We start from the raw sequence: 14778 nt of genomic DNA on the forward strand, positions 1-14778 counted from the left end.
GAAGGTCCTCTGCACCCTAAATACCTCCAAATTGTTCATTTTTGTATAATTTGCATTCCATGGAATTAATGAAAATAATGGTTTTCTTCATTAAATAAATAAATATTGATTAAAGTTGGTGATTTGTTTCCTTTGATATTTATTAATTCTCTGAAGAGTGTGGGGACTCTTCCCAGGAAACATGCCCACTCACACAAAACTCTCTCATATGATTAATTTCAAGTACTTCAAACATCTTCTGGAACTGGACCACACTGTGTTTACAGCTGTGTCTCAAAGCTTTGACATCTATGATCCACTTATTGGATTTTGATAATGGGCTTGGTTATGAAAAATCACTAACAATTTAGAAAACCTTAAATAACACCCCATTAAAAATATTGCTAATAAATATTTCATATCTCTAAGACAGCAACAAAGCATTTGGTGTCTGTCAGATATTTTTGCATAACTGGATAAACATGGGACTGGGAATAACAGAACAACGTCTTACAAAATTCCATTAGTTGATAAATGGAGGACTATTTTCTGCTCAAAATGCAGGAAAATTGTCTTAGCTTGGGATAGGCACAGATTTATTATCTACTGTCTAGTTGTATTTGGCTCTGGAAAACTATTACTTCACATTCTGTAATAACATGTGGAGATGGTTTTAAATTAATAGGCATATAACCTCAATTTATCTTTTAAATGAGTGAAGAAATTTATCAATCCATGGGCACATGCCTATAACAGAAGCTATAACACTAATCAGATGTACCCACCTGCTCTCCTTCAATTTATTGTAGTAGAGTTATGTGGCTCATTCTGGCCAATAAAATGAAATCGATCAATAAATATTTCTTCCAAGCTGAGGCAGTGAGAAACCCATGCATAGTCTCCAGTCTCTCCATTTCTCTGTTGCAGAGCTTGAGGTTGTGTATTTCAGATGAGGCAAGTAGAGAGATGAGGCAAAAACATTTGATTCTTGTATGATTATGTGGGGCAGAGCCCTCACTGCTCCACAATTGTTTGAAATAATAGAAAGAAATAAATCTTTATGATTTTTAAGTCACTGGTGTTTCAAGGAAACTTTTCAGACTACAACATAGAGGTAGCCTGCCCAACAGTGCTATTAGCTACTGGAACATTTGTATCCAAGTACAATCCATTTTAGTAATCTAGATATCCTCAACAGTTACAAGTCACAATATTTCAAAATACTAAAAATGTCATGTCATGTGCATGAATATTGGAAATACTGGACGTTTTATTATATTTAGTGTCATGTAAAAATTTTTTTTGTGTTTTCCCCATTTTAAAAATTACTGTACCTTTTTTTCTTTAATAATAATTGTGGTTCATTGTCAAAACCAGAAAGATCTTATATTTGCAACCCCCCCAATATAAAACATTTTATTTTTTAACTTGAAATAAATCAAAAGGAAAAAGAAAAATATTGGATGGTTTCACTTATAGGAGGAATGTAGGGAAACCAAATAAGATATCAGGGGAAAAATAATAACAATACAAAACACAACAAAACAAAAACAAATGGACAATTATAAATCAGAGACACGCTGCAGGGGAGGAGAAGGGAGAGGGATCAGAGGGAGGAAGGATGATCACAGGGGATTGTGGTGACGGTGCCTATGTGCATTGTGGAAGGAAATTCTATAATGTATTCTTAAAAGATATATCTAGTGGTCGAATTCTGATTAGATTCTCTATCTTCATACTTTTGTTATACCACTGCATCAGGATACAAAGGAAAATTGTCATCAAGAGTGAAACAACATATGGATGAGAGTTTGTGTTATAGTGCAGAAACACTATGCCTAAAATCCACAAAAAGTATTTGCTTCCTTTCATGTATGCTAGACTTGAGATTGGTAAGTGGTTGTCATCCCACCTTTCCTCTCTCCTTGAAATTAAGTGTGGCCATTTCATTAAGTTCCAACCACTGAATTGTGGCAAAAGTCATGAGTGCCACCTGCAAGTCTGGCCCATAATATTCTCCACCCCGATGCTCCTTTATGTTCTTCTCTGTTTTTGGTAGGGTAGAATGAAAAGGACATTCAGAGCACACTTAAAGAAGGTAGAGATTGTAAGTTTTGAGCCTGAAGAATTACATAAAACAGGAACACCCCAGTGTTTTAACCTACCGAGCACTGCTAGTAGAACAAGAAAATCTACTACAGAATGATAATTAAATATTTTACCTGTGAGGATCTATTTATTACAAATGTTAACTATTCTAGCTGGTACAAATGAAATAAATATCTTTCATTCAAGTGGCAATTGCATTTTTTGCTGAAAATATAAATGATGTCCAGTGGGTAATATTTACCTAACACATTTTCAAGTGCATATTTAAAAATATATATTTTAAACTCATTTTTAAAAATGTTCTCCTATGTTATGAGTTCTCAGATAAATGAAACAGAGAATTAGGAAATACCACTTTCTCCTATAGGCATCAACCTCTTCCTAGAAGTGATTCATAGTCAGCAAATTGTCATTCTTATCTAGTCCTTATTCTCCCTAGAGTTCTACATTACTTCAGTTCTAATAATTTCCTAATTTGTGAATCTAGTATACTGTTTCCATCATAATGATGATGAGACTAGAGTTAACTATTTTGTGGTAAGTACTATTTGGGCACCAGAAACACAAAGGTTAGCAGGACTTAGTTTCTGATCTGAACTTGTTCACAATATAGTCCAAGAGCTTTTGAATATCTTTACACATATACTTGCTCTTAGAAATGGTAGTGATTTCTGTGCAAACAAAATGTTACCGGTCAAGTGAACTTAGGATGATGTTAAGCAATAGCATCAGTTCTAGAGTCAGGCTGCAGGATCTACCCTTTCTGACTCAATGACTAAAGAAAAGTTGTGGAATCTATTATTCTCTTTAATAGAGATAAAATACTCTCACTTTATGGGTAAAATCACTAATGAATTTAAAGTGTTTAGCACAGTGCTTGGTTCATAGAAAAGGCTTAAGAATAAGTAGTTATGATTGTTATTCTATTTTAATGTCCATCTGGAAGGCTCACAGTATACAATAGCATAGTATGGTCTTTGAGAATGCAGTAACAAACCAAATCAAATTCAACAAGAATCCCCCCCCCCAAAAAAAAATCTGCTGCTTACTAGGGTGACTATATAAATATAAATATGTGTGTAAATACATGTGTGTATTTATATGTACATATATTATCAAGGCATATCTGTAAATGCACATATGTATACACACACACGATTATTTTTCCCTTTTTTAAAAGGATTTATTTTTATTTATTTATGCATACAAGGACTGGGGTATAGGCCAGAATTGTGGGGGGTGAGTGGATTCAACAGAGACAGAGTAAGGAGAAGAACAGGCAGATCTATTGAAATATACTGCTGAAGAGAGCAGCTGGCAAGACAGTGGTATAGCTGCCTGGCCTGGGATCGAACTCATGCTGCAGCGGCTGGAGATAGCTTGATAGCACCGAAACTTTAACTCCTGTGCCACCAGGGAGACCCTCAATTTTGTTTGTCTTATCATTATATTTTTTGACATTCCATGGAACAATTTTCCATTAGCGAAAATTTGTTATATACTAGTCAGCCCACATATTAGAAGGGTACCTGTTCAAGACAGAAACAGACCTCTTGATAAGATAATCTCTTCTAAGCTAACTGCATCTTGGTAGAGTCCTCTTCACCTGAGGATAAATTAGTTATTTAATCACAATTTAATAAGCAAAGTACATGATGCTCACTTTTGCCTTATCAAAGATCTGTTCTTTCCTTCACAGATTGAGTCTTTCCTTGCAAATTATACCAGGTTGCACCAAGACAAATATGCCCTGATGACTCAGATTTGACATTCTGGTTAGTTTTACCTAATCAGTTGACTGCACTTCCCTGATGAGAGATGCTAGAACACCTCACTCTTCAAGACCCTTTGAGAGTATATTTCATGATATTTCTCCAGTCTATTTTCTAATATTCTTTCACAGATGTCTTGCATAATTAACATGAAAATATTTAATCAAATATGGCGATATATTTAAATCAAGCAGCATACTTAGCCCAAAGTAGACACTCAACAAATGGTGGTTCCCTTTTCTAACTTAGTCCCCATTCACGTACCACGTTAATAAGAATAAAAGGTGATTTCATTATTAGAGGAAGTCCTTATAAAATAGATTTTGGCTATTAAGAATTCAGGAGTTCATTAACTCCTTTATGCAACAATATTTTTTATTATTCAATTTGTTTAAACAGAATATGTTTAATTCATTTTTATTTTATCTAAATGACTTTTTTAACATCTTATGTTATTGTAAACATCAGTTACTGTAGTGTAATATTTGCAGAAATTGTTTAAAGACAGATGTTTGCCCATGAACTAAGTGATCTTAAAATTTCTTTTCTGGTTCTTTAGTTATTGTTTCTGTTGTTGTTGTTTGCTTTGGTTTGTGAGAGGATTACTACTGATTTGTTTTTTGATTTGCATTTCCCTTTATGAGTACTCAGATCATCATCACTGCTCTCAGAGAGTGCCTGGCTAGAGCTGTTCTGAGTTCAACTTACAATATTATTTCTAATTTTTTGTTATTTTGGAAAATAAATAACAAAGTCATTAAATTTGAATTTAAGATCCATATGAATTAGATCTGAGTGCACAACTGAAATATTCTTCTTACAAAGTAACTGAAATTTTGGTGCATGGACATGGAGGTATCTAATCTGACTAGTCAAGGTTTTTATATTATTATTAATGTTTAGATTCACACTAGCATTCCAGATAAGTTATAGGCTGAATTATAGATACAAGCTATTTTACTCTATTATTAATGGAATAAAAACACTACAAGGCAGAGACCTGTCAAGGCAGAATACCTACAGTGGGAGGTATAAGATTATTTTCATAACTTTGAAGCTATTCAAAGAATATGTATTTAACTCATATTCTGACAAATAGATAAAGTCTGATTCCTAAAATGGCTAAATTTGAAGTCTTCCTGATTTCAAATTCATTATATTCCAAAGTACAAATATACAGAATTTATTTTGAAAGCAAATTGTGGAATAATTTCTGCACCTTATATTTAGGATTCCTCATTAATTTATAATCCTACTATACCTTTAGTCTAATATTTCTCCTGTATGTTTTTAACAATATACATAGGGCAAACACAACCCTCTCAGGTAGAAACCTGATAGGGATTACTATAATAGCAGATTATTGTCAAGATGAATAATTTCACTTCTTAGAACTTTGTAGTATTGAGTAGTGAATTTACCATTTGAGTATAATATGAGGAGATATATTTTAGTATGCTCTTTCTCAACATGTGTGAGACAATTTAGAAACAGTTACTGAAACAGATTTCCTAATAACAGAAGTTTCCCCATTTCAATTATTTATTTCACAATTAATTTTGAAGGGGTTATTAAATGCCGAACATCATGCTAGGATTGCAGATGAGTGTTCATGGTCAATACACACATGGATCACCTAGTGACCAAATACAGAAGAGATGTATGAGCCCATTAGATCATGGGGTATCTTGGGAGGCCCTGCCTCAAACAAGAGCTTGGCAAGCTTCTCAGAGATGTGGCATCCAAGACAGGAGTTAAAGCCTCCTTGTTTGTTGTGTGGCTTCAGGAAAGTTATTTAGATTCTAAAAGCCTCTGTTTTCTTACCTGAGTAGCAATCACAATAGTTACTGTGAGAATTAAATTATATCATGCTTGTGAATCACTTTTAAATATAGTTCCTGACATATAGTAAGCCCTCAGCATGTTTAGAAATACAGTTCCTCAAATTCATTGCTAGTAATAAAACTTAAGCAATATTTTAAAAAAAAAGATTTATGTTATTTATTTATGCATACAAGAACTGGGCTATAGGCCAGAGGTATGGGGGTGAGACAGACTGGGGAGCAGAACAGTCAGATCTACTGAAATACACTGCTGAGGAGAGCAGCTGGCAAGAAAGGAGAGGTCTGCTGCACCAGGTAAGTTAGCTCTCTGGCCAGGGATCGAACTCATGTTGCAGTGGCTGGCAATAGCTTGATAGCACTGTGTTTTTAACCCCTGCACCACCAGGCAGGCCTTAAGTAATATTCTTAAGTAATATTCTAGAACAGACATTATGTTCTAGGCACATCACTGACGTCTTTAAAAATGTGTTGTCAATACTCAAAATAGATGAAAGATAATATCTGATTATGTAGAATTTGGTATCCTACTGAGTTAAAAAGAAATTGACATTTTTGTTTGTCAAAAATGATAAATATCAACAATTAAGATGGCTCAACCTAGTTATTTATGTTGTAGTTACTCTCAGTATGAAAACGTTTATTGATGTTTGCACAAACCTCAGGGAAGAACTATTATTACACTCTATTACACATTAGCCCCTGTCAGATATTTGTGAAAAAACAATTTACTCTTTCCAAAAGTGGTCAGAGATTTTCTTGTACTAAATTTTCTTCAGACTTTAGAGACCAGAAATATAAATCATTTTACATGAAAGTATGGCCAAATTGATATGTCACTTGTGACAAGATAATGTTAAAGAAAGAGCTGAAGAATTTCCCCAAAGAATTTTGATTAAACTGGCAAAGTCACTTTCTTGAAAGGAAAATTAGAGACAACTTAAACATAAATAAATTGCTTTACAATTTTCCCATGATTGAGTAATTGAGGGAAATTGTTGTCTCCCTCACTATTCCAAGTCAAATAAGTTCATCTATCTTGGTGACTCCAAGTGTGAAAAATGAAATTCCATATAAAACTCTCCAAGATAGAGATGAGAATTGGAGTGTGCTGGATATATATTAATATAATGGTAAATTTGCTCCATTATGTATGATCAATGATACAATAACAGAAGTGCAAAAAGTAAGGACCCCTCAGCCACAAAGACAAAATCACTGTTTCACTTCAGTTGAATACTTAATTTAATTAGCTCCAATTCATCATCATTCTAAACCAAATGTAAATCTTTCTTATTACAATTCAATATTTAATATTTCAATATTCAAATTCAGTATTTCAATGTATATGCAATCTTTTGAGTAACATAATCATTGAGAGAAAATGTGCTAAAAATGAATCATGATTTAGTCCCTCATGTTATCAGTTTCAGAGCACAACTTTAACTTTACTCATATCAACATGTATCCAATGTAAAGTTTCAATTTGTTTTTACCTTTTTTTGGAGAGAGTGCCTATATAGCAGTGAAAAACATGTTGGATCATGTGGGAGCTACATCAAACCTTTAGTTATAGCCTTGATTTTCAAAATCCATAAGTACTATGATTTTTCAATCAAGCAATAAACTTAAATCAGTTTTAATATTTTAGGTTTGCTGAAGTATTATTCTGGAATATAGCCTGATTTAAACTAGCAGCATGCACAGTAAATACAAACAAATTCTTGAATATAGTATATATTTATGGTCTATTCTTTTGTGCACTAAAATAACGTTTATGAACACTACCTCTGGGACACATACAATGTTAGTGAAAAGGTTTTACCTCTAAATTTTTTATTCATTTTGAATTGAGGTTTGTGTATGTTATGAGATAGTACTCTAATTTCATTCTTTTGAGACTGTTCAGTTTTTCCAGCACCATTTATTGAAGCAGCTACTCTCGTTTCAGTGTATATTCTTAGCTCTTTTGTCATAGATTAACTGTCCATATTGGTGTGGGTTTACTTCTGGACATTCAGTTGCATTCCATTCCTTAAATGCACATTTCTGTAATGCCCAAGCTAAACTCTGTATTATAAGTGGGAGAGTAAGAGATTGGAATCTACCATTTTCATTATTTTGTCCCATAGCATTTATCAGTATAATTTGGAATTTATCCAACCACACATTTTGTATGAAAAAAAATGATTGAGTGATAATGAAATTATACAGTATATGGGGGACTATATACAGAAGAATTAAAGTAAGACAGACTTGAATTCTGTCCCTTAGCTACAAGTTATTGGGTGCATCCTTTAACTGCTGTGATATTCAATTTCCTCACTTGTAAAATAAGGTGAATGATATGCTCTTAATGATGCTGTGACTTAAGAAAGGTTCAGTTATTGGATCTTATGATTAATATTAAAAATGGACTCATGCGTGGCACAAACATGGAGAAATTTTTTATGTATTTCTCCCTATTTTCTAGGTTGTAACTGTATCTACCATAGTCAAGTATTCTCAGTGAATAGAACTGGAAAGGCTGTGTATTATAGGATATTTGATTCATGTATTTGTTAAATAAAGGTCTCTGCCTAGTATTATGCATGATACATAATTAATGCTCAATAGTAGATAACATTTTTGATATATTTAAGTTAAGTGTGTGTGTGAGAGAGAGAGAGAGAGAAATTACAAATTCTCCCACTAAGAAATTAATGTAAGTCATAAGTCAAGGAGATGCAATATATTACAGCCAGCATTCTGGAAATAATTTTGGATGCTTTCCCAAAGCTTAAATATACACTTACCAAGTGACCAGTCATCCTTTTCCTATATATAATAATCTGGAGTAGTAAAAAATCTATGTGAATGAAGGGCTTTAGCAACAATTTTCATAATCACCAAAGTCAGGAAACAAATGTTCTTTAAAGAGTGAATGGATTAAAAAAAATGTGGTATATTGACACAATCCTATTGATTATTACTAGGCAATAAAAAAGTTGAACTACATTTACCACTTATATCAATGGATCACTTTGAGGGAATGTTTCCAAAGTTTACATACATCTATTCAGTGTAAGCATATGCCATGACATCATAAAAAGACAAAAAAAGTGTTTTGAGTCTCATTAAGGGATAATAAAATAGCTTATTCTTTTGAACTCTAAATGTGATTTGTTCTTCCCTAGGGAAATACCTATACAATTTTCACCTATACAATAATAATAATACAATTATTATTCAAAATAGTTGCCACATAATATACATTTTTACAACACTACTTACTTTACTAACTTACACAAAAGGAGATTGATTGCTGGGGAATTTCTATGCCCCTCAAAAAGACAGATGAAAAGAAAACTCAAGTTGAATTATTCTGATTTTCTGAGCTATACTCAAACTTATCAGTCCCTGCCTTTTCGCCAGAGTCTTTATAAGCTAGTTCATCTAACTATAAATTAGTTAATGAATCCATTGCATAATTTTTCCACTAAAATAAACTTTCCAAGCATCATCTAGTTTACTGTCTCCAATAGGGAAGGGAAAGCCGGTTGAGATGTAGCTGGTGGTATAAAGGCAGCCAGATAACACTTGCTATCCCTTTGCCTTCACAGTCATGGTGAATAATGAAAGAAGAGACTAAAAATAACTCCACACCAGATGGTAAGAGGCAGCAACAACATCTGATTTCCTGTAATGCTTTGTGTATAGATGCTAACCTGCCTAGGGTAATGACGGGACTGACGCAACCTACAAAGTGAGGCCATGTTCATAAATTCTAGATATTAAAGAGCAATCTAACGAGCATGGATGACTTTCCCCTGGCTACCGGCTAAGACTTTAAATTCCAGGAGCTTAGGAAATCCAGCCAAAGGATGTAGTCTTTCTTCAGCGTCTGTGACAGGATCCTGCAGCTGCTCCAAACACAGCACACACCACAAGACCGACGTGTAGAATCGCAGCTTGGCACCACACTGTTGTGTGAAATGTTACAACTCTGACAGGGCAGCCAAGGAAAATATCAAATTAAATGAGTTGTATAAAAACAAGCTTGTGTGAGCTTGAGAACAGCTTTTGAAAAAATTAGACTCTTACTCCATAACCTGCTTGGGCCAAAAAAGAATCATATGAAGTTGGTTCCATTGTGATCACAATGTCAATGACAGCCCTGCTCACTAGATTACCTAATTGTTTCCTTCTTTCTGCTGAACTTTCCTGGCTTTTATTTGAACAGAGATATAGACTCTATATTGTCAGGATGAGCTTATAATTTGGTGGGGGTAAGGGTTGGGGGTAGAAAGGTGAGAGGAGAAAGATCTTAATGGCATTTTTGTCTTTATCATTAAAAAGAATCTTACTAATTGAAACAGATTAAAATAAATGTAACTATCACATGAGCACCTATTTGTAAGTGCTAGATTTTATGAACAGGGTTATAGTATATGGTTGTGCAGTTGTGCATGTGGGCGCCCAGCTAACATGCAAGTGGGGGCTGCCATCTCACACTAGGATGAAAAGCTTCCTTCTAATTTGCCTGTTCACTGGTGGTGCCTATTTGCAATTTGTCTGCTGAGGTGGGTGGGGTAACTTTTACCAGTGATGAAAATGTAATGATATACAAGCAGAAATCCTAAATATGAAAAGAACTTAATTAAATGATAAAAAGCATGATAAATACAATAAAGATGAAGAAAATAAGACAGGAAACTCAAAGTGAAGGGTGATTTTTCATATCCTGAAAAGGTAGACCTTGAAGAAAAAGCAAGACCGAGTACCTGCAATGAAAAGGTACAGGCATCATGGGTACTGAAGCTAGAAGGGGCAAAGACCCCAAAGTATATTCTCAAAAGCTGCAGCTGTCACTCAAAACTGGGAGATATTAGAGCTGTGCTCAGTAACTGAGAAGATACACAATCCTGTTTGTATCCATTCTTGTATCATTACAGAGAAAATATCCCAAAAGAAAAAATGAATTCTATATGATTAACAGAAAATGTATTTCTGCTTTGAATTTTGTCTCACAAGAATACAATAATTCATGTTTTTATCAAATTAAAAAGTGTCAAGAAAAGACTGGATTGATTGATTATTTTCTGAAGAATCAAAGTTTGTTTCTTGATTGTTTTTGAATGCTGACTCCATAAAATAATGACATTTATGTATTCTATAAAAGTGGATTAAGGTAATCACAGAGTGTTGAGAAAAAGATAAAGACATAGTCTGTGGAAATGTGGAAAATACCAACGTAAATGGTAGATTTTTTAATGTGAGGATGTTATGAGGAAAATGATTTTTTTCTGTACAAAGTGCAGTAGTTTTGAATAACGTCTAAATAACAAATTTCACAATTATCATGGGAAATTTCCACATTTGTATCTGGTTTTATATTCAAAAGCATAATTACCACACCACTTAAGTTCATCCATACAAGAGGTGCCTTATTCATTTTCTTCCACGTCTTTCATTCTTAAATGACCAATGCCCTCACCTTTTCTTTTCAGTAGCTTCATTTTCTGCTTGTCTTTCACTCCATGTTCTCCCTCCCGAATGTCCAAGGTCTCAACCCAGTTCCTAACAATCAACACAACTAAAATCCAACCTAATGCAAAGTCTTCATTACACTCAAATATGTAAATGAGGTAAATTATTTCTGTGTTCACTGAATTCCTTTTGTTTTAATCTATGCATCAAATGTCTGCAGTGCCACTAGATTGGAACAGATACCAAGGACGCAAATAGGATGGAAAGGACACCATAAATGAAGCCTCTAGAGGAACCGTGGGTTCCTCCAGGACCTGGCCTTTGTTTGCTTTCTCTGCTCATTATGTCACCTTCCATGACACCTCCCACTTGGGCTTGATTTCCCACTGCTCATTCTTTAAGCTGGGATCATCCCCTTTGTGATGCCTTGACTTCTTTCATTTGGGGGGGTGGGGGTCTCTTAAAGCAGTCCATTTAGCTAACTGTTAAACTCTTAGCACAATTCCTTGGGGGAAAGAGGATCTTGCTTATTCCCCCAAGTACCAAAAATATTTGGTAGAAAAGGAGGGAAGGAAAAAGGGAGAGAGGAAAGGAGGGAGAGAGGAAGAAAGAATGGAGAGGGAGAGAAAGGGGAGAATGAAATGGGAAGAAAAGGAAAAACTATTTAATTCTGAAGAGGAGACAGAAAGACATAAAACATGTGATGAACTATCAAGTAGTAAGGAAGACCCCTTATGCAATGACTTCTCAGAATACACCATGATAAGAAGCTTTTGAATCACACTATGAGAAAAAACTACGAGGGCCTCCCCTGGTGGTGCAGCGGTTGAGCGCTGGGCCACAAAGTTGTCCACAGCCTCCGCAGCACCGGTTCGATCCCCGGCCACCAGTGAGGGTTCCACATGGCACACAGACCTCTCCTGCCACCCGCTGCTCCCCTCAGCAGTGTACTTCGTCAGTCTGCCTGCTCTGCTCCCTGCTCTGGCTCTGGTGAATTCTCACCCTCCCGCGCTTCTGACTGTACCCAGTGCTTGTATAAATAAATAAATAAATCTTTTAAAAAAAGAAAAAGAAAAAACTATGAATTTACTGTTTTCTGAAATAGGATAAAGTACTATTGTTCTTTTGTAGTCTCATAGCCACGTAAAGCTGAAAAATTACTTTCAAGCGACATTGGTGTGAGATTTATACAGTAGGCAATAGTTGTACCAGACTGACATTGAAGATATTTTCAAGCTTAGATTATATTCTTATATTCAATGAAGTTCATATTCAGGAGATACAATATACTACCTCTCTCTCTGTCTCTCTCTCTCTCCCACCCACCCCCAACTTCTTTCTCTCTCTCATTGAGTCCAGGACATAGGGTGGTATTTTCAACAAATATTTACTTTGTAAATCTGCACTGGTCTTCTAAAGAACTAAAAACATTTCATGAAATCCTTATGGTAGTTATCACATCACACAGATTGACATCTGAAAACAGTTTTTCAAAGTACAAGGCAGTGACACACACCATAAGCGAATATTTTTATGTCTACTATACTTAAGAAAAGGAAATTCAAAATATAAGAACCATATTTCACAGAAAAATGTCTGTTATGTGTAAACAAAAGCTATGATTAGACTACAAATAATTACAATAATTTCTAAATATAGTCATTACACATTTATACCATGTTTTTAGTTTGTTACATGTGGATATATCTAGATTGTTTTGTGTTGATCAAAAGTTGTACAACTTTTTTGCCAGTATTTGGAATTTGGCAAAACTTAAAGTAAATTTTTCCATTATTTATTAAGCCCATATGAATTTCAAGGATTATTTATGAGAACAATTTTATTCATTTGGAAGGATCCTAGTGATGAATTTATTAATAAAAACATGTTAATGCCTAGAAAATGTACTCAAACACATTTTTCAGATGAACTTTTTCATCAAAAGGAGCACTATTTTTGATTTATCTTAAGGATTTGTATTCTAGTCCCTCTGGCCATATTTCCCTAGCACAGCACCCATTTCCTGAGTACCCACTCCATGCCAAGGATTTTACATGTGTACAAGGGAAGCTCTGGCTCTGTTTGCTCCCTACAAAATTTTTTTTTCTTGATTGAGAAAAGCCTAATAAGGAATTGGACTGGGTTTGATGTAGCCCCATATGAAATGATGTAGCTGGTGTCCCACAGATGGTCTTACTTAAGACTGAATAACCTAGATTTTAGAAAAGAAACTGATGTTCAACTACTGTGGGAACTGGGTACTACATAGCTGATGCCACAGGACCAAACCAAGAATCTTAAGAAAATGATGTTAAGAGTCTAGACCTTAAAACTATGTATTTTAATCTAAAAGTACCACAGAGTTCAAATCATGAGCATACTTTATTACAAGTAATCTGAAGACATGAAGGTACACATAACTGCTATTTCCCACAGGCTTGTGAACATGGAAACTTACATCACTCCCTTAATTATAGAAACAAAAATACAGAGACAAAGACTCTACATAATTTATTGTTAAATTCAAGCAAATTTTGAATGGTTTTTAAAAGTACATTTATTTTCTATGAAACTTTGTATTAAATTGGTAATTCAGTAATAGAAGCCACCTTAAAATTTTTTTTTTTCATTTTCTTGGAAACTAATTCAATCAAAATTTGTGGCACAGAATAATTTTTACCATGTCCTTCCCCTGAAAAATCTTGAAACATGTTTATGGTGTTTTACTCACTGTGGAACATAGGGCAGCCCTGTGCCCCAGTCACCACTCTGCCCCTTGGGCTCTGTCAGCGGTAAACCCTGAGTAAGCAAAACAGAGTAGATTTAAATAATAAGGTATGTGAAAAGGATATGCAGACATCTCGACAGACCAAGATGAGCAACAAGAACTCAAAGATTTTTAAAAATTAAGAAGTTGTACTTATGATTTTGAGCTTTTCCTTTCGAGGGCTGCCTTTGATTTTCTTAACCACTAAATTGCTAGCTTCTCTCTCTCTTTTTTACTTTCTTTTTCTCTTGTATTCTTCTTTTTCCAATTTTGAGTGCTACAGGATTGCCCTAGAAACATAACCTGTAGAATATGAGTAATATTTTGAAAAAAAGATCGATTCAGTGACCATTCTGTCATGTGATAGAACAAAACTCAGAAAAGTAAAACACCTTTCTATCTGCAAGTTGTATACAGCAGAAAGCACAAAATTCTTTAAAGTTTACTGAACTATTTTTTAGTCTACAAAATGTTTCCATGGTGTGACTATTCCTCCTTTCCTTTTATATTCACCCCAATTTGCTGAAGGGATTGATTGACAATAGCAATGAGGGAAAAGTATACAAGCAATTGCTGCTGTCATGTTCCTTTTGACTAACTCTGGCTTTCCAGGAATAAGGAAGATGTCTCAGGGGAGCTTTGAGTCATTGCTTGATATACAACCTTCCCTTGTAATTTGAGTCATTGCTTGATATACATCCTTCTCATCTTTTTTTTTTTTTTGAGTGTGCATGATACCCTCACTCTGTCCACAAGTAGTATGCTTCCTGAAGGCATAGTGGCGTATTCCCTTCCCTTTGAGTCTCCCTCGAGTCAGCCACTACTATGCTGTATATGTAAG

The sequence above is a fragment of the Talpa europaea genome, assembly GCF_964194135.1.
Source record: "Talpa europaea genome assembly, chromosome: 2".
Classification (NCBI taxonomy): Eukaryota; Metazoa; Chordata; class Mammalia; order Eulipotyphla; family Talpidae; genus Talpa; species Talpa europaea.